Source organism: Anabrus simplex, chromosome 2, assembly GCF_040414725.1.
Source record: "Anabrus simplex isolate iqAnaSimp1 chromosome 2, ASM4041472v1, whole genome shotgun sequence".
Classification (NCBI taxonomy): Eukaryota; Metazoa; Arthropoda; class Insecta; order Orthoptera; family Tettigoniidae; genus Anabrus; species Anabrus simplex.
The window spans coordinates 129,699,685-129,721,540 of record NC_090266.1 but is presented as its reverse complement, the minus strand read 5'-3'; the positions used below and the strand labels follow the sequence as shown (position 1 = coordinate 129,721,540).

At 42.2% G+C, this 21,856-nt stretch overlaps 1 protein-coding gene across 1 annotated transcript in view; it reads right to left on the bottom strand.

Annotated features, from left to right (window-relative positions):
* The window catches only part of LOC136862699 (RAB6A-GEF complex partner protein 2), a 205,858-nt gene that overhangs the window by 23,304 nt on the left and 160,698 nt on the right, over positions 1 to 21,856 (bottom strand). The gene's annotated exons all lie outside the window — the stretch shown is intronic.

Here is a 21,856-nt window from a genome sequence, read left to right as displayed (position 1 = left end):
TCGATAAAACACTGGCTACCATACAAGAGAAATTTATATGGGACAAACAAAGATCAATAGTAAGGAACATAGTTCGAACCTGTGACACATGCCAGAGAGTAAAACCAAGCTCCCATTTATTGCAACATAATCCTATTCCAACCATACCTTCCGAGCCTAAACAGCTGTACGCAATGGATTTGTTCGGTCCCGTTCCTACATCAAAGAGAGGTAACCGACATGTTGTCATCACCATCGATGTATTCTCAAAATATGTGACTTTATACCCAATTCAAAAGGCCAACTCAAAATCTGTTATTAGGCGAATCACCCGTAATTTAATTCCGCATATGGGCAAGCCTAAAGCACTTCTCACTGACCACGGATCGCAGTTTACATCTGCAGAATTTCGTGAAGCCATGGAACAGCTTGGGATTAAACACATATTGAATTCGATCCGACATCCATCTAGTAACCCGGCAGAGAGAGTGATGCAAGAACTATCTAAATTCTGCAGAATATTTTGTGGAAATGCACACTGGCTTTGGATCGATGTTCTACCCATTATGATGGAATGTTTAAACAATACAGTACACGAGGCTACGTCGCAGATTCCTGTTACTCTTCACTTCGACCGACAACCGCATCGACCTTGGGACGATATTGTCCAATGCCCTGGAAATCGGAAGCCTACGCTGGAAGAAAACATTCGGAAAGCCGCCACTTCATTGCGCGAGCAAGCTGAGCGGAGACAACGCAGAGTGAAGGATAAAAAGTTTCACCGACCCCTCAGACTCAATGAGTATGTTCTTTTGAAAAAGCCAGCTACGTCAGAAACAACTAGCAAGTATTACGCCAAATTTGCACCTCTTTTTATCGGTCCTTATAAAATTATAAAAGTTTATGGGAATAACGCTTACAGAATCCAGAGTCTAGATAAAAATTATGAAGGTATTCATAACGCCCAGAATTTAAAAAGTTATTATTCTTCTAAACCTATAGAGGGTCGTCATATCAATCTCATAATAGAAGAAGAAACGCCGCGAGATATAGATGAGGATCCAACCTACTGCCATGCTTCAACCCAAGTAAATTTACAAGACGAGATCTGTGAAGAATGCCGTGAACTGCAAGAGTAGGTAATGGATCAACTTCGACGGCTTGGTGCTGCACTTGAGGCAGACAACGCGAGGCTTCGTGCTGGAACAGAACCCTAAATAGAGGTGACACATGATTACCACTAAATTTTTCAGGGAACATGTTAATTGGAGATTTCCTGTAATAATGATTCCATCTTCAGATCAAATCATTATTTAACCAAGGGAGAAATATGTCCCCTTCAAAAGTGGTAATAATTTAGTAAAAGGGAAATTATTTATTTCATCAGCGTATTGGAACATTATTTAATCGCCAAGAGGGTGAGATTCTGTACTTCCGTGCTAGTGCGAGCCAGTCACTTTGTGAACCGATTTTTCCCGACCTACCAAGAGAACGAGGAAGCAGGGTGAAATTCCTGTTATGTGGCCTTCAAACACATGTGTGCGTACCACGTGACCCGGCGAGCAGCCTGATCTCAATCGATCAATAAATGGAAAGTCAAGTGACGTGAAACTGGAGCAGCAAATAAAAATGACAATCTTCACAGGAATGCAACAAATCCACCAATTAGATGTAATTAAGGGACGCACCTACGTCTTAGGATAGGAAATTAATGGTAATTCCAGAGGAAAATTTTATAGAGGCTTTTGTACTTCGGGACGCTAAATTTGAGCATTACTCTGACTGCAGCTACGGAAGAGACTGGACGTTGTTTGCTTCACTGGAAGACTACATTAGAGAAAGCATCGAGGATTGTATAAACAGCAATTCAGACACTCGGAAAATTTAGCTACGATTTTATTTAGGGTTGTCCTAAGATAAGTGTCTACATCCAAATTATAAAGCATCGTGTGTGTATCCTGGGCTATTGTTAAGACTTTTGTTAGTTTCAGCTTTCTACGAGAACTTGGAAGAAGGAAGGTCCTTGGTTCGAGTTCACTGCAAGATGGTTATCCAGTTCCGCGAAGAATACTACAAGTTCCTGTGTATCTTCAGCTCCTCCATGAGTCACTAAGCATGTAAGGCGTCGGACATGGGCGAGACTTTGTTCGATGGAAGGTGATGTGACCACGTGCTAGGTCATCAGCCAAAATCCAGTTCACACCAGCCACATGAGTATTCTTTAAGAATTCAATTTCTTTCTATCTTTGTAAAATGTTTGTAAAAGTAGCCTTACCTTATTCGTTTAGATTTCTGTTAGTTTTGCAGTAGTTAGACTTTTCATTCTTCTTTCTTTGGTGAGAGGTAGTTAGTGCTCTGGAATGAGTGTATATTTGTTCTATTAGTTAGAAATGAGTGTATGTCATCGAGAGAGACCTCAACTGTCCTAAGAATTTAGAAGGCAGGAGAGATAAAAAAAAAAAAAAATGAACCCCGCGTTAATTTTGATTGGTTTTGAAATAATTTGAAAATTAATTGAGACAAATTAGGACAGTGTTCTAGTGTTTTTCTTAGTGTAGAATTTCATTCTACGATTGTACGACATGTTTGTGGGTTCGAGTTTGTTTAGAGTCATCCGAGTAACTTCATACGACAGCTTTGCGAGTGAGATTATGCACGGTCAGGAATATAATAATAATAATAATAATAATAATAATAATAATAATGAGTAAAAATAATTAAACCTAATTATGGGTTAAAATGATTTAATAAGGTCATGGGTTTAATGTTAGTTATTCTTGGAAAGTATTATCGTGTGCTCACTTTATGTAAAGTAAGCCTGGGACATGGCAATTCTCCGGACGGAGTAATGACGAATTATATGTATGTTTCTGCGCTATAAAATTTGAGTATGACTTGCAGATGGGCATTATATTTTGAGTAATAATTTATGCATCCATTAGAGTCAATTTTGGGAAGAGATGTGTCACTGGACATGATTTCTTCGAACTTCAGTGCAGAGTAATCGAGAGCCACGACATTATAGGTGAATAAAAATAAATGCCGCAACTCATGTACCGTAAGCGCGTATTCTAATATTTTGACCTGTGTTGTAGTTATTCTACTTGCTTAATTGGGATGATTTCTGTTTAAAATATTCCTTTAACATCGTTGTATAGTTAATTTCTACGTATAAGTGATAATCTTAATTCTATCACATTCTAAATTGATACCTGGGATGTGCGTGATAGTGTCATCTAGAGAATGGTTTCCCTAATTTGCAGTAAATCCTAAATTTAATAATAATGGGTTAGTGTTCGTGTAAATAGTATTATAATAATGCCGTGTACCCATGTGTGAATGTGTGATGTGTGATTTGATCCTATTCTGTGTTTTTTGAATATTTCTTGTATGATTTTGTGACGATATTCTCCACTATGTGCGTCAAATTTTTGACCGATTTGCATTATTTCGCGTGTCCGTAATTGGATCAATTTTGAATCTTTAGAAGATTTTATTGTAATTTAAGGTAGACTAGGGCCTAATTCACTAAGTTAAAGTGAATAAGAGAAGGCAACGTCCGTGGACTGATGTCACGAGATTTAATTATTAGTTATTGTACAATCACTTTCTGCATAAAATTGAGTAAAATTTAGGTTGATATACGTTCAAGTAAAAATTTATTACAAGAAGTTTATTCAATTAATAATTATAAAAATGAAGTAATTGTTAAAGGGAAAGTCTAAGGAAAACTTGCTAACCATAAATTGATGAATTAAATAATTTTCAATTATTTAAATAAGGAAGAGAAAATAATCATTTTCTTGTAAAATTAAGCGAAATCCAGATGGGATATTTTAATTTAAACAATTTGATTATCATTATAGGAGAATGATATCAGATATTAATTTGTTTTTCAATCAATTTTTCAGTAAATTAATGATTCCTATATTTATTATTACAGAAACGAACAGTCGTTGAACCTTAATTTGAGTGAGATCCCTCATAAATGATAGCACGAGGAGAAGATATATTCAAGAATCAAACCCAGATTTTGTGAATTTAATTGTTTTATTTAAAAGAGTGTCAGTTTTAATAAATGTGTAAACCTATTTTAGTCTCCTTTCATTTGTCGCTAGTCCTTCATCTATCCCTGCCTTTAAAATTTTCTGCACAGCCGATAGCGAACGGTCCACCTCTGAGACCCTCGCTCTCCGGCGAGCTGAGCCCGGCATGATGGGGGCACTAGTAAGTTGAAGTTTGTGCATCATTATTTCGGCCCAGTCGACAAGACTTTCATTTTTTTTTAAATACAAAAAACAATATAAATATAAGTCACCACCTTATCAATACAAAATTTATTCACATTCAGCTAGTAAATATGGTCAAGACCGGTTTCGACCCCTAGGGGGTCATCTTCAGTTGACATGCATAAAAGATATATTTTACAAAAACATCACATATAATGATTAAAACTTAAATTAAATCGAACTGATCATAAATGTTGGTATGTATGTCTTGGTACATTTGAGCTATTGTACGTGTCAATCCTAAGTTTTCCAGCATACATTGTCAAGGTAAGTAATTAGCTAATATACATCATCCATGAAATTATATGCTATTTTTCATGTTATCACTATCTAATTTGGGTTGTACAATGTGGAATGAGATATACATACATTTGTATAAATTAATAGTAGTAAGTTCAGTAACATACATTAAAAATTGGTTCTTAAATTACAATAATTGATTATTGATCAGTCATATGCTGGAAAATTAAGGATTGACACATACAATAGCTCAAATGTACCAAGACATACATACCAACATTTATGATCAGTTCGATTTAATTTAAGTTTTAATCATTATATGTGATGTTTTTGTAAAATATATCTTTTATGCATGTCAACTGAAGATGACCCCCTAGGGGTCGAAACCGGTCTTGACCATATTTACTAGCTGAATGTGAATAAATATTGTATTGATAAGGTGGTGACTTATATTTATATTGTTTTTTGTAAAGTAATATCTATCAATACGGAAATGAAACTTATAAACAACACAAGACTTTTACACACGCTTAACGACTGTCGTTTGTTTACACGCTCGCGGCCTTCTCGAGAAGGATGTTGTCAAGCGGTGCTCAGAACTGCCAACCTCTGTACTTAAGGACTAATGAGTGAGTAGTGCTTCGATAGGTGGTGGTGGTGATTAATCATTAGTTCAATCCGTGAACCAACATTTACACGGACGCGTAACAACTGTCGTTTGTTTCCTTGCTAGCGGCCTTCTCGGAATGGATGTTCTCCAGCTGTGCTCAGTGCTGCAAATCTCTGTGCTTAGGAACTATGCTTCGATAGCTGGTGGTGGTGATTAGTTACACCATTGTTACACGGACACGATTCTAGCCGTGCAGTCGGTTAGGATAGGATCTGGACAAGACCATTGGTCTGGACGGTTAGAAGCCGCGAAGCGGCCTTAGGCCTCTAGTTTCGTGAGGAAACACGACTGGCCTGCACGGTTAGGAAGGGATCTGGACAAGATTCTTGCCGTGCGGACGGTTAGGATAGGATCTGGACAAAATTTTTGCCGTGTGGAGAGTTAGGATAGGATCTGGATAAGACTATTAGTCTGAATGGTTAGAAGCCACGAAGCGGCGCTAGGCCTCTAGTTTCATGAGAAAACACGATTGGTCTGGACGGTTAGGATAGGATCAGGACAAGATACTTGCCATGCGGACGGTTAGGATAGGATCTGTACAAAACCATTGATCTGGATAGTGAGAAGCCGCGAAGCGGCCCTAGGCATATTACATTTACTTGCGCTCTTATAGTGCTGCGGTTGGTAACGGATTATGATTAATTTTTTTCACGGGAAGGAGATCACGTGCCATTTTACATTGGCCAATAGGAATACAAGTAGCTACTTCAGAAGTGAAAATGGCGTGTAATAATCTTAATTAAGTTATAAAAGTAAATATACTTCTTGGGGAGGGATGGTGGGTTCCTGGAACTCGCAATGAACACATCTCTCCTCTGAGACGCTCTCCAAGTAAGATTGCAGTAATTTCCACTTACTTGTAACATTAGAAATATGTTGGCTCACGGGCTGAACTAATACCGGTGATTATTGTTACACGATAGACCATTAGTCTGGAGTGGTTCTTGCCGTGTGGGCAGTAAGGATAGTATCTGGACAAGATCTGTTATACAGGCACATGCAAAGGGGGTCTGGAGGCGTAAGCCCCCATGTTGGAAGCCGCGAAGCGGCCAAAGGCCTCTACTTTCGTGTTGAAACACGATTGGTCTGGACTAGTTCTTGCCGTGCGGACGGTTAGGATAGGACTTCGACAAGACCATTGGTCTGGAGTGGTTCTTGCCGTGCGGACGTTTAGGATACGATCTGGAGAAGACCTGTGATATAGGGACAAACAACGTTACATTTTCTTGCGCTTTTATTGTGCTGATGTTTGTAACGGATTATGATTAACATTATCGACGGGAATATCACGTGCCACTTTGCATTGGCCTATGGGAATGCAAGCAGCTACTTCAGAAATGAAAATGGCGATTAATACTCTTCATTATGTTATACAAGTAAAGAATCTCGAATCCTTATTTGCCATTGACCATACACAATGAAATAGGCTTCGTCAACTGATAATAATTTAGTTCTTAATATTACTTAGGCTAAATGAACATACACCTTTAAAAAAAAACTTAATACTAACATTATGCATTTCTAAGAATTCACAGGTATTATAAAATGGATTTTCTATTAATCAATCATACATTTTCCTTTCAAAATTACTTAAAGGATTGGACCGTGCAGAATGTGGTAATTTATCAAATAAACTTAAACAACTGATTTTATGCGAGTGAGCAGTTTTTGACAGCCTGTGAATTGGGATGTCAATGTCTGCCTTGCCCCGAGTATCATGAAGGTGAATGTTTTCTCTAGTACTGAATTCATTTATGTTGTTTTTAACATCTGTCAAAGATATATAAATATACAGATTTATAACTGTCAGTTTTTTAAGCTTAATGAAGAGAGGTCGACAATGGTCAATTGCATCAGCCCTACACATTGTTCGGACTACCTTTTTCTGTATTAGAATGATGATGATGATGATGCTTGTTGTTTAAAGGGGCCTAACATCGAAGGTCATCGGCCCCTAATGGAATGTGATAAACGACATGAGAGATGATGTTAAAATTTTAAAAACATATCCACTGACTAGAGTTTAAAAAATGATGGAGAAAAATGAGGGTGAGATTAAAACAATCAGTGGATCTAATACGCAATGCCTTATTTTCTAATAAAATAAGAGAAATTACAGGAAAACAAAAGAATAAGGCATTGCCTGGTAGTACATAATTTACGAGAGACGTTAAAATAACACATTAAAATACGCAAAACAAACTAAAATTAAGTCAATAGGATAAAAGCGAAAGTGACACAAAACACACTAGGACAAAGGACAGCATTACACACGAGAAAACAGTCCACTATCCCTCATAAAGCGGATGACGAGGTCTGCTGACTGCTCGTCATCACGCAAGATAAGGGAGATAGTACTCGGAAGGTTAAGACTACGGCGCAGATCGACCAGGTCCACACACTCCGTAAGGATGTGCACCACGGTAAGGTGGTCGCCGCAGGTACACACCGGAGGGGGTTCTCCTTTCAAAAGATGCGAGTGAGTCAAGATACCGTGGCCGATCCGAAGACGACATAATACCACGGCTTCCCTCCGCGAAGCCCGAAGGGAAGTCCTCCATACCTTCGTTGTTCCTTTTATCGCTCTCAGCTTATTGGGAAGTGGAATGGCCTGCCACTCCATCTCCCAATGGGACATAACAAGATGTCTCAGCTGGGAGCGAATATCACTTACTGGAACCTGGAAAGGCAACGTGGGCAGTGTAACTGCCTCCTTGGCAGCCTGATCTACTAACTCGTTTCCCTCTATGCCCATGTGGCTTGGGAGCCACAGAAATGTGATTCTGGTGCCAGCATCCCAACACCCGGCCAGCAGGTCCTGGATTAGCTGCACCAGAGGGTGCCGAGGGAAACAGGTATCTATAGACTGGAGCGAACTCAAGGAGTCGGTACACAGAAGAAAGTGTCGGCGCTCATTGTACAGTGCGTACCGCAGAGCCTCATAGATAGCATAGAGCTCTGCTGTGTACACACTACAGGTTGCCGGAAGAGCAAAAAGGAACCTATCATTGTTAACAACGAACGCACAGCCCACCTTCGCATCTGACCTTGAACCATCCGTGTAGACGACGACTGAACCTGGATAGCGGCCAACAACGGACAGGAAGAGCCTCCGATAAATCGAAGGGCCCGTGTTTTCCTTTGGACCAGTGTGCAGATCCAGGATTACTTCAGGTCGTCGTACGACCCACGGAGGTACCCCACTTGGTTGTCTGACAAGGCAAGGAACCGAAGGTACGTCAAACAATTCGGAAATGTTATCCAAGCGTATCCCAACCGGCCGCGTCGCTCGAGGACGAGCAGCGTACAGCAAACGCTTGCCATTGTTGAACGAGCAAGGATAGCTGGGATGAAGTGGCATCTGTCGCAAATTTGCAGCATATGTAAGTAGAAGTTGCTGGCGCCTCAGGTGTAAAGGCGGCACACCAGACTCAGCGAGCAGGCTAGCGATGGGGCTTGTACGAAAAGCTCCCGTCGCCAACCTAACCCCGCTGTGGTGGATACTGTTCAGCTTCGCAAGAACGCTTGGTCTTGCGGAGCCATATGCTGCACTGCCGTAGTCTAACCGGGATAAAATGTGTGCCCGATAGAATCGCAGGAGCACCGCGCGGTCAGCCCCCCAAGAAGTGCTGCTAAGAAACTTAAGGATATTAAGCTTCCTAGTGCATTGCACTTTTAACTGCCGCACGTGTGGCTCCCACGATAATTTACTGTCAAAAAGGAGCCCAAGAAATCGGTAGGTGTCAACAACTGGAAGAACGACATTACCTAGATAAAGCTCAGGATGAGGGTGAAGTGTACGTTGACGACAAAAGTGGACAACGGAGGTCTTTGCGGCAGAAAACCGAAAGCCATGTTCTAAGGTCCACTTCTCCACCCTCCTAATAGCTTGCTGTAACTGTCGCTCTGCGACTGCCATACTGCACGAGCTATAGTGCAGAGCAAAATCATCCACATATAGGGACGGTATGACGGCTGGACCAGCAGCCGCGACAATACCGTTTATGGCAATCGCGAACAGAGTGACACTAAGAACCGATCCCTGTGGTACTCCATTTTCTTGAACGTGGTATTGCGAATATGTCCTCCCTACTCGGACACGGAATAGACGGAGGGACAAAAAATTCGCAATAAATACCGGCAAGTTACCTCGGAATCTCCATTGATGCAGGACTGAAAGGATGCCATATCGCCAGGTGGTGTCGTAGGCCTTCTCCAAGTCAAAGAAGACAGCTACCAAATGCTGTTTGCGGAGAAACGCATCCTGGATAGAGCTCTCCAGGCGTACCAAGTGGTCTGTGGTGGATCGAGCGGCTCGAAATCCACATTGGTACTCGGACAAGAGTCCTTGTTTCTCCAGACACCACACGAGTCTGCGATTTACCATCCTCTCAAAGAGCTTACACAGGCAATTTGTAAGACAATTCGGTCTGTAACTTCCTGCATACTTAGGATCTTTGTCAGGCTTGAGGACAGGGATGACTATGCCCTCTCGCCACTGAGACGGAAAATCACCCTCTGTCCAGATTCGGTTGAACACACGAAGGAGATATAGTAAACTATCATCACTAAGGTGTTTCAACATCTGGTTATGGATGTTGTCCGGTCCAGGAGACGTGTCCTTGCAAAGCGCTAATGCGCTGCGGAGTTCCCACTCCGTAAAGGGCACGTTGTAGTCCTCTGAAGCTTGGGTGGCAAAACTAAGGTGATGACGTTCAGCCTCCCGCTTCAGAGGGAGGAAATCAGGATTGTAATTCCCGGAGCCAGAGACATCCGCGAAATGACTAGCGAGATGATTAGCAATCGCAAGGGGATCAGTGGCGACACTGCCTGCAATGGAAATTCCCGGTACAGCAGATGATCCTTGAATACCCGAAAGTCGTCGAAGTTTCGTCCACACTTGAGATGATGGAGTATGCGACGTCATGGACGACACATATCTCTCCCATGAAGCCTTCTTACTGTGTCGAATAAGAACTCGCGCCTTAGCGCGGAGCTTCTTAAATGTTACCAAGTTGGCCACAGTAGGCTGTCGACGGTAACGTTTATGAGCGCGACGGCGTTCTTTGATGGCTGCTGCTATTTCATCGTTCCACCAAGGAACGAGTTTTCGGCGAGGAGCCCCCGAGAAAAACGGAATGGACTCCTCAGCAGCAGCAAGAATAACTTGGGTGACGAAAGTTATTTCCTCGCCGACGGTCCGCCTGACATCATCGTGAAAGACAGCTAGTGATGTGTACTTTGGCCAATCAGCATGTTTAAGAATCCATCGAGGGGGAGCCTCGACGGGTTTATGTTTCAACAAAGTAAGAATAATGGGAAAATGGTCACTGTCACAGAGATCATCGTGTGCATTCCACCGAAACAGTGGAACCAACGTTCGGCTGCATAGACTTACGTCTATGCGAGAGTATGTGCCGTAACGTACACTAAAGTGAGTTGGTTCCCCTGTGTTCAAAATACATAAATCCAGATCTGTTATAAATGTTTCCAACTCTCTTCCTCGGGGACAAGGCGTCTCAGAGCCCCATATGGGGTGATGGGCGTTAAAATCGCCCAATAAGAGGAAGGGTGGTGGAAGCTGATCTATAAGATCAGCGACATCATTGATGTTCAGATGCTGGCCGGGTGGAAGATAAACATTACACACTGTTGCTATGACAGGCAGCGAGACGCGAACAGCTACAGCCTCTAGAGGGGTTCGTAATGGAACCTCTTCGCTGTAGCTATCAGAACGTACAAAAATGCCAACGCCTCCGGAAGCCCGGTGAGCATAGTATCGTTCTGTCGAGTATAGTTTGAAATTCCTCAAGACCGTATGATGACCAGGTCTGAAATTGGTCTCCTGAATACAGACTATACTCGCTGCGTACTCACTAATAAGCTGACGTAACTCAGCAAGATGCCTGTCATAACCATTACAATTCCACTGTAACAGTGTCATAGTGTGGACTGTAAAAGGAGTGTTAGGTTATGAGCGAAAAATGCTCGTTAGCCTAAACACTATCTAATTCTACATCCGTAGATGTAGAGGACAGCGCGACATCCATCCCGACATCAAAAGATGGCAGGGGTGCCGCCCAGAACTTCGACAAATTTCGGGCGCGAGGGGGTCCCCTACGAGGAGAGCGCGCAGGTTTGGGAGCAGGAGTGCCTCCTGGCGCAGACTCATACCCTCCAGATGGGGGGCATGACTTCTCCTTCGCAGGGGAAGGCCGAGAGCGCTCAGAACGGGCGCTCTTCTTCCCCTTCTTTTTTTCAGGTTTAGACGGGCTGGGAGATGGTTTCCCAGCCCTGGTCAACGAAGCCGCCTCCGCCGGCTGGGGCACGACTTTCGTCGACCTCCTAGGGGGGGAGACTTAGTCTTCCCCCCTTGCTGTGCCGGCTGGGAGTTCCCAGCCGGCACAGACTTCTGGTTGGTCGAAGGTGGGGTGGTCCCCCCCTTCGAGCTTTGACTATTTGCGACGTTGCTGGGAGCAGCAACAGTCGCCTTGGGCGCAGCGGTCTGGACAGGTGTCTTGGTCGTAAATGACGAACCTGGAAGACTCTGAGCTATCAAGCTATAGTCGAGTGTACGGGCAGGTGTATTCATAGAATGAAACTTACGGCGCGCTTCCTGGTAGGAAAGACCATCCAGGGTCTTGATCTCCTGGATCTTCTTCTCACTCAGGTATGTCGGACAATTCCGATCCCGAGGAGAATGAAAACCGGAGCAGTTAGTGCACTTGTATGGAGTTGTGCACTCCTCCGCGCCGTGAGCTACTCGTCCACATGTACCACATACAGCCTGATTCGAACAGCGAGATACCATATGTCCGAATCGCTGGCATTGATAGCATCGCATAGGAGGCGGGATGTACGGCCTCACATCGCAACGATAAGTTGTTACCTTGACTTTCTCTGGTAACACTGACAACTTGAAAGAGACAATGAAGGCACCAGTGGCAACGTCTTCACCGTTGACCTTGCGCGTAATGCGCCGGACGTGTGTCACGCCACGGTTCTTCATGTCTTCCATCAACTCGTCGTCAGTGTTCAAAATAAGGTCGCGGTGAAAGATGACTCCGCGAACCAGGTTCAAGGACTTATGCTCCTCCACTTTGACGGGGATTTCGCCAAAGTGCTCGCACTTAAGCAACTGATCAGCTTGCAGTGCTGTACGAGTCTTGAGAAGCAAACTACCGTTGCGCATTTTCTTAAGTTCCTCCAGTTCGCCATAGACGCCTTCGATGTGCCGACTAAAAAGGACCGACTTCACCAGCTTAAAATCGTTCCCATCGGTTCTGGTAGCGACCAGAAACCTAGGGAAGCTGGATCCCATTCCTTCACGCTGCGCATGTTCCCAGGGAGTTGAACCTCTGAGGGAAGCAAAAGTTAAAGACTTAGGTGGGCGACCACCTTGAGAGAGCAGACTTCGTTTGGAAGCCATGCCCGATAGCATCCTCCCCGAATGCCACCCACTCCGATCAGGGGTCTCTGTAACCGAACCAAGCAGCCAAGGCAATACCCACCTGGTCATAGCAGGTACTGCCCGGGGTCCGATGTTGGACGATGCCTAATACGGCATGACTGAGGCAATGAGCACTAAGACTCCCTTCCTCCAGCCACCCGCAATAGCATGTACCCCATAGCGTTTACAGAGCACTAAATATAGAGAAAAAAATAAAAATAATTAATAATAATATGTCCTTCTGGCATTCGGCTGTGCGGGGACCTGCGTTGTCAGGCGGATACCACTGCCCGGGTACATGATACTCCCACCCACCGCGTCCTGGGTGGTTGCTGGCACGGGCTTTCGAGCGTAGTCGCACACATAGGAGCTCCATCGCCGGGCAGCACGCACATCAAATTTTGAATGGTCTACATCTGACCCTCGGAAAAATAATAAAAAAATAAAGAGGGGACCATGGCCACATGACCCTTTAAGTCGCCTTCTACGACAGGCAGGGATTACCTATGGATGTATTCAGCCTCTCCCATCCACAGGAGGTCCATCACATTATACCAAACCGCAATCCATGTCCGCGCCAAGGTCGCCCCTTTTTGTCGCCTCTTACGACAGGCAGGGGATACCGCGGGTGTATTCTGCATGTATGTCCCCCACCCGCAGGGGGTAGTGTGTTTGGTCCGCGAGAGGTATTTTATTTCCCTCAAGTCCGCCGGCAAGCCGGTTAGGACCCCCCTATCCGCCACCTGGGACGCGCCACGTGGGAGTATCACCTCTCCCCCTGCTACGCCATCGTAGTAGGTTCGTGGCTCTGTATTAGAAGAATATTATATACATAAGAAGAATGCCCCCATAATAACAGTCCATAAGTAATGTGTGACTGGAAGTGACCAAAATATGCCATCCTTAGGTAGTCACTGCTAACTAAATCTCTCAATTTCCATATCAAATAGGCCACTCGTGATATTTTTTTACAAACATGATCAGTGTGTGTTTCCAAGTTCAATTTGGCATCAAAGGTATATAAAACCAAAAGTGTGACTGACTGACTTTCAATATCTTTGGATAATCATAGTGTAAGAAATTGAGTTTTATCCTAATTGCACAATAGCTTATTGGATGAAAACCAATGCACTGCAGTTGCAAGAGCTTCCTGTGATACCTGATTCAAACCTGAGATGCTCTGTTGCTTTGTAATTAACGTTGTATCGTCCGCATACGATATAACAGCATGACATTTGACATTTTGCGGTAAATCATTGACTGCCAGGATGAATAAAAATGGACCGAGGACAGAGCCCTGTGGCACACCAGATGTAACTTTCTTCAAAGTGGAATACCTATTTTTAATTCAGACAAACTGATATCTGTTATTTAAGTATGACTTAATTATGTTCAGTGAGGGATACTCGACGCCATACATCTCAAGCTTTACAAGTTAAATTTCATGATTAATACAATCACAAGCTTTACTTAGATCACGTAACACCAAAGAGATCGCCTGCTTGTTTTCGAAAGCTATTAATATCTGATTAACAATTTCAAGAACAGCAGTAGTAGTACATTTACCTTGTCGAAACCCAAAATGACAGTCGGTAGGAAATTGTAAGTTTCAAAATAGTTGCTAAATTGATTGTACAAAAGTGATTCAAATATTTTAGAAATTATTGGAACAATTGAGACTGCACGATAGTTCTGAAGAAATTCTTTGTCCCCACTTTGAAATACTGGAATAACTTTAAACATTTTAAGTAGATCAGGAAAAACTCCAAACACTTATTCAAAATAAAAGCTAGAGGTTCAGAAATCAAATGTATTATTCTTTTGATGATGTAATCAGATAACCAATACCAATCCATAATCTTAGAGTTTGATAATTTAAGCTAACATTAATTACTTCATCAGATGTGATTTCAACCCAATGGAAAGTGTTTCGGCAGGGGGTTTGATTGTGAAGAAAGTCACGCGCAGCTGTACCTGTTGCCTTAATTTGATCTCCGATTTCTTTTACAGAGTTTATGTAATAATTATTCAGTTTTTCCATAACGAGAAATGTGTTTTGAGTTTGAGTAGGGATGTTTTCTTGTACTATAACATCCCATGCCACCGTGCATTTGTTGGGTGCATTCTCAATATATTTTTCACAAGCTAAAGTTTTGGCGTGGATAAGTTTTCTTTTATATAACATTTTACAATTAAGATAAGCTTCATACACGCCATTCTGATCAGTTCCTCCTTGACAAGAGTTTTTATAAATTCTATACAGCAAAAGCATTCTTTCTCTATACTGAGTCAATTCATCAGTATACCAGTTCAACTTCTTGCTTTTAAGTTTACCATTATGACCTATTTTTATCAGCGGTGAACATAAATGCCACTATTCAACCAATTTATTTAGAAAGTTTCCAAATACAGCTACAATATCATTTTCACCGACTTGAAATTCAACTACAAAGCACCAGTTAATTTGTTTCAGATTTTCAATAAATATGCAAATATAATCATCACCCTGACATTTTACCCACATCAGAACAGGTTCGTCATTGTAAATTATGTCAGGCTGGTTAAGGTATAAGGATATAAGCAAGGGGTCATGATATGCAAAATCCCTACCAACAAGTCTAAGTTTATACAAATCTCTCGAAAAATTTACAATAATACGAGGATTGGGGCAAAAGTCATGGCAACTATTTTTTTCTTGTAGATATGTGAACGGATCACAAACGTATGTGTCGTGTGGAAGTTCTCCAGGCATAATGTGTATGCAGAACAACAGATGGCTCTGTTATAGCTGGTAGTAGCGCAGCAAAGGCTGTGAAATCAGTCAGTTGGTGAGTGTCGTGCGAGATGGTAGTAACCCGTGTTGAACAGAGCGCTTGCATCAAAATAGCCGTTCTCCATGGGAGAAATGCGATGGAATGCCACAGTGAATCAGTGGAAGCCCTTGGGAATAATGCCCTACCATACTGTACAGCAGCACGGTGGGTAGGAAAGTTTCAGCAAGGACGTGTGTCAATCAGTGATGAGCAACGTTTGGGACGACATGTCAGTGTACGGACCGACGTGGCACGTGCCGTCATCGAGCAGCTCCTGGATGAAGACAGATGATGGACGCTACTGGAGTTAGAGAGGGCAAGTGGCATCGAGAAATGCAGCGTCCACAGAATATTGCGCAATGAAGTGCAACTGCGCAAACTCGCATCGCGGTGGGTACCGCATGCACTGACGGAAGTTAAAGGGGGGTGCGTTATGCAATAAACTCCGACCACCTTGCACGCTGGCAACCGGACGTCGATCAATTCTTGTCACGAATAATCGCCATCGATGAATTTTGGGCCAGGGCATACGAATCAGAACTGAAACGTCAATCCGCAGAGTGGCGACATGCTGGATCACCAAGGAGGCAGAAGGTTCGTCAGAATCCTTCCCCAGTCAAATTGATGGTGATCGTCGCGTATACGTCAGGGGTATCATTGTTTGCCACTTTGTTCCACATGGCAGAACAGTGTACGCACAGTACTACAGGGACTTACTGGTGCGACAGGTACGACGTGGCGTTCGGGAGAAACGTCCGAATCTTGTGGACGGTGCAATAATTCTGCACGACAATGCAAAACCACATAAAGCAAAGTATGTAGGGCAGCTACTGCGACGTTGGTGATGTGAAGAACCCACCGTACTCTCCCGACATTTCACCCTGTGACTTTCATCTCAGTCGAAAGATTAAGGAACCACTATGTGGTAGGCGGTTTGCAACACGAGAGGACATTGTTAACGCTGTGCGCCAACAGGTAACCCGATACACACAGGGTATGGCAAATGCTGAGGCAGATGGTATTCAGCGCCTCCCCAATTGTTGGCAGTAGCAGAGGACTATTTTGAGCGTCTTTTGGGCCCAGATTTGTCATGTTAATTGTATGTGTACTGTGTTGTCATTTTTTTGCACCGGGAAGGCCACATTGCCCTGTATACTACCGTAATAAATTAGTGTTACGATATTTCAGTGCTATTTACTGTCCACACATGTAGTTCATGTAGTTAACAACTTGTCCTTTACTCTTATATGCACATTTTTGAACCGGACTGGTATCATCAAGAAAGAAAGTTGCCATGACTTTTGCCCCAACCCTCGTATTATCCAAGCATGCATTATTACGTGTAGGTAGCTTGTTTGTGCAAGTTAAATTTGGAGTTCTTAGTAAATTCAGAAAATTTCTAGAAATCAGCCCATCTGAATATGCCATCTCTATGTTATAATCCCCACAAACAGCAAATTTGGCCTTAAACTTCAACATTTTTTCCATTACTAATTCAAAATTCTTAAGAAATACATAAGCATCAGCATTTGGAGATCTACACAAACTAACAATTATCAAATTCTGCTCAACCAGCTTCACACAACTAAATTCTCCCTCTAATTCCACACAAATTTAAAACACCCTCTAAGATCCCAAACCAAACCCCATGACAGTACAGCCCTTGTAGGTCCTTGCCCTAAAAAGCGACCGCTGCTCAGCCCGAAGGCCTGCATATTATGAGGTGTCGTCTGCTAAGCACGACGAATCCTCTCGGCCGTTATTCTTGGCTTTCTAGACCGGGGCCGCTATCTCACCGTCAGATAGCTCCTCAATTTTAATCACGTAGGCTGAGTGGACCTCGAACCAGCCCTTAGGTCCAGGTAAAAATCGCTGACCTGGCCGGGAATCGAACCCGGGGCCTCCGGGTAAGAGGCAGGCATGCTACCCCTACACCACGGGGCCGGAACCTCTAAGATCCCTGCTCCCCCATTTTTCTTTTTACTCCTACAAAACGTATCTACAACAGTATATCCACGGGGCACAAAATATTTTACTTGATTTTCAGAAAGCCAATGGTCCGATACACAAATCACATCAACTTTCTCGGTTTGGCAAAAGTGTTCTAATTCTAACAACTTATTTCTAATGCACTGGATATTCACTTGCAATAAATTGAGAGATTTACTCTTGCTATCCTTCTTTTGGATGCCATTTACCTCTCGGCAACTACTTTTTGTATCACTTATTATTGGTGGAAATGTATGACCTGGTGTTTCATGTACTGGTATTTTATGAATAGGAGAATAACATGGTACCTGTGTTTGGCTACTTACTAAACTATCTTTGATTTGATTTGGTGACCGATCTGATTCGGTCACAGATGCTAATTTTGGTTTACAATTACATGGCCTCTTAAAATTCATAACATTTTCTAGTTGACAGAGCCAGCTTGAAGAACAGCTGGCTCTTTCTACTAGTTTTCCTGGTGGGTCTAATAACCTAAGGGAGTTGCATTTTTCAAAGTACCGATATCGGTACATATCTTATGATTAATAAAATCGTGAACAATATTAGCAATCTTTCATTTACCTGAATTGTTTAGATTGAGGTCATGTTTTGTATCAAAGTGTCTCTCGAAACTGCTGCATTCAATGACCTGAATATTCCGAAAATGTTTACAAATTTTAACAATTTCTGTATTGACCTTGTCCACTTCAGTGTTCACACACGAGTCTCTACTCAAATCATGCCTGTGGGGCACGTTCACTACAAAGACGTTAGTGTGAGTCAACTTCCCTAGTGTATTTTTAAGTTGTGACCTTACATTCTTGGCATCGTCGCGAGCTAAGTCGTTCGTCCCACCGATGATAAGCACTGCATCGCCGCTCCCGAAGTTCCTAGTTGCTTCTTCTACGTTTTCCAGGACAGTGCTGAAAGAAGCTCCTGGATATGTTTCTCCGGTTGCTGCTATATTCTCATCGTTTATCACTCCTGCAATTCCCCTTCCTTGGCTATCACCAAACACGGCTACCTTTGCTGATTTAGGCCTAGCTGGGTCTTGATTCTGAAATCTAGGCCGAATTTTTAACCTCCGCACGGCAACGGCAGCGGTTCACGATGATTTGGTTTCACGCGTGCGATCACTTTCTTCCAGAATGAAATTATTTAGGGCAGAAAACCTATTTCTGATGTTTATTTCCGGAAATTCAGTTGCAGATTTCTTCTTAGACGGCCATCCATGAATTACTTGACACCACGTGCTCGAGTTTGTTACTGTTAGCGGTATATCACCCGAAGAATGGTCAGTCCCGTATTCAAGCGATCGCAGTCTTTCTTTTAATTCTTGATTTTCTACTTTAAGAGCCTCATTGTCCTTTTGTAGAATGTTTATAATTTCTAATGCACTTCTGTATTCTTCATCGTTTATTTTTGGTGCTTCATCGTCAACGCTGTCGCCAACTACAACATTCCGAACACACTGCTCACAAATCCAGTCAACATTTTCATTAGTTTTTACGTCTCTAGGGCAATTTCCGCACTTATAATGCCACCATCGATCAATGAATCACACAACATTCCATTTTTCACTAATCTTCGACATTTCCCGCACTTTTCGTCACATTTTACGATTAATTTACTCGAAGGATAAAACACTACGTCGTCATTACTGGGCTATTTGGGGCGGGACGCTGAGTTCCTGGACATCACAATGAACACATCTCTCCTCTAAGACGTTCTCCAAGAAAGATTTCATTAATTTCCACTTACTTATAAAATTAGAAATATGATGTCGACCGGGCTGAATTAATACTATTTGTAGGCCTACATCTCTTAGAGGCAGAGTGTAGCTGAAATTCCGAACATTTGAATGTACCCTCTAAAAATTGTTGTCCATGTTCCTCTCAGCAGGCAAGGATCAATTTTCGGAGACAGTGAATATCAAATTTGCAATAACAGGAACTTTTTCTTCATTAATTTCAACCAAGCATGAACAGAGCTTCAATACAGTCAACTGCTTAACAAATTTAGGTGGACACAACTTGCTCAATATAATTTTATTCCTGTTTTTCCTACCTTAAGAACTGTAGGAGGGCCATAATAACTGTAGATGTTAATGAATGAATGAACGAATGATGATGTAAAGAGATTTGAAAATGCTTTCACTGTAGTACAAGAGAAAAATTTCATACCTTACTTAGTGTTTAAAAAAAATATATAGTTGTGCCTCTACATGAGTCTGGTCCTCGGTCAGGTCCTTTAGCTGCTACGAGTTCTGCTACTGCTGCTCCCACCGCCTCCACTCCTGCTGCTACTTCTACTACTGTTACTATCACTTGTAGTACCGTATTACTGTTCCTACTACTGCCAATAGTGATACTGTTGAACCCTTACCAAAATGCTCAATTCCTTTTAATTTCCTACAGGCATTGGCAAGGCTTTCTTCAAAGTGTTAGAATCTCGAGTCAGAACTGTGAGTAGGCTAGTGATCAAAAAGTTTGGTCCCTCATTTTTAATGAAGTTTCTTTGTTTGCTGGACTTTATTACAATGTGACTTTGGATTAAACTGATGGATACAAAGACTATGGACACCTAGGACGTACCAACAGATTTGCTGATCATGCCTTGGTGTTCATGGTTAGATGTCTCCACAGAAAATGGAAGCAACCTGTTGCTTACTTTTTCTGCAGAGGCACTGTATCCACTGAGAAACTTGGAAGTTTTCTTAAAGGATGGCATTCGTGCTTTGCAGAAAACTGGCTTGGAAATTGTAGCAAGTGTGCCCTACAGGGTCCCACAAACAGGGTAATTTGAGAGCTGTGCAGTGAGACTCGCTCTGGCCATCCTGGTCCGTTCTTCATAGTGGGAGGGAAGGAGATAGTTACAATCTTTGATCCTCCCCACCTTCTGAACACAACTGCAAATAACCTGTTTTGCCATGGCGTGTTTTATGAACCTGGGAAGAAAGCGGAATGGAAACATGTAGTCAGATTGTTCGAATATGACTCACAGAGGATGTTCCACTTTTGTCACCGGCTCACAAAAGACCACATTCACTCCACAGGTTATAGGGCCATGCGAGTGAAATTGGGAGCCTAAGTATTCAGTCATGTAGTAGCAGCTACTATTGAATCATTGTTGAATATACAAGCCAGAGTCCATGAAATATGTGTTATGCTCTCTTCCTCTATTTGCCGTTTGTAAGCATGTCCTTCTACACTGTAGTATCTGTTCATTTTCTAAGTAATTTATGTTTCTGAATTTTGTGATGGTAAGTCATTCATATCATATGATGGAAAGAGTTGTACAAGCTTCAGTACCTATCTATATATATAAAATAAGGGTTCTGTGTGTACATTGCTCAGAATTTAAAAAGAATGGTATTTCTATATTGGTCATGTCAACAGTAACAAGGAAATTTACTTTATAATTTTTTGTAATTTCTGTCTGTCAGTATGTATGTACACGCAGCACGAGAAAAAGGCTCAAGAGAATTTAATGAAAACTGGTATGTCAAGTCACTACAATGTAGGCCATAGATAATTTTAATCATGGTGAGTGAAATGGTAGTTTAGGGGAAGGCCTAAAATGTAATTCTCAAATAGTTACATTCTTAGCGTTCCTATCAATAAATACTACATAAATAAAGTTACATACATAGAATGATAGGAAACATCTTAAGACACCCAGGACTTGTTCAGTTGGTTTTTGAAGGAAGTATAGGTGGTAAGAATGGTAGGGGTGGACCAAGGTATGAATATGACAAGCAGATTAGAGCAGATGTAGGATGCAGTAGTTATGTAGAAATGAAAAGGTTAGCACAGTATAGGGTGGCATGGAACGCTGCATCAAACTATTCTATGGAATGATGACTCAAACAACAACAACAGTATTAAATTTCCGATCATGCATGTCTTATACATTTTCACCATACCGGCTATGATAACAGAGATATTGATCAATTTTAATTTTTGTTTCTAGGTCCATATCAGCGCCGAATCATGAGAAAATGTGTAAACAGACTTTAATGGAATAGTATGGTATGTAAAGTCGGAGAATAAGAAACTACAGTCTACACTATAAATAATTTTATAAGATGCCCTAATATAACAAAGTTGGAAGAACACTAACTGTGAAGGCCTACATCATAGAAAGCTCATAAAATTGATCAACAGTAACATTACATTGACCATTGTTTGTTTTGATGTTCTTCGTATCTCATGGTGCCACTCATCTCTGACAGATAGAATTACAGCTGCGTACCAAGTATAACAGCCTGCCATTCCTAGGGTATACATTTTCTCATTTAATAATATTATTGGCTTTACGTCCACTAACCACTTTTATGGTTTTCGGAGACGCCCAGGTGCTGGAATTTAGTCCCAAGGGAGTTCTTTTACATGCTAGTAAATCTACCGACACGAGGCTGACTTAT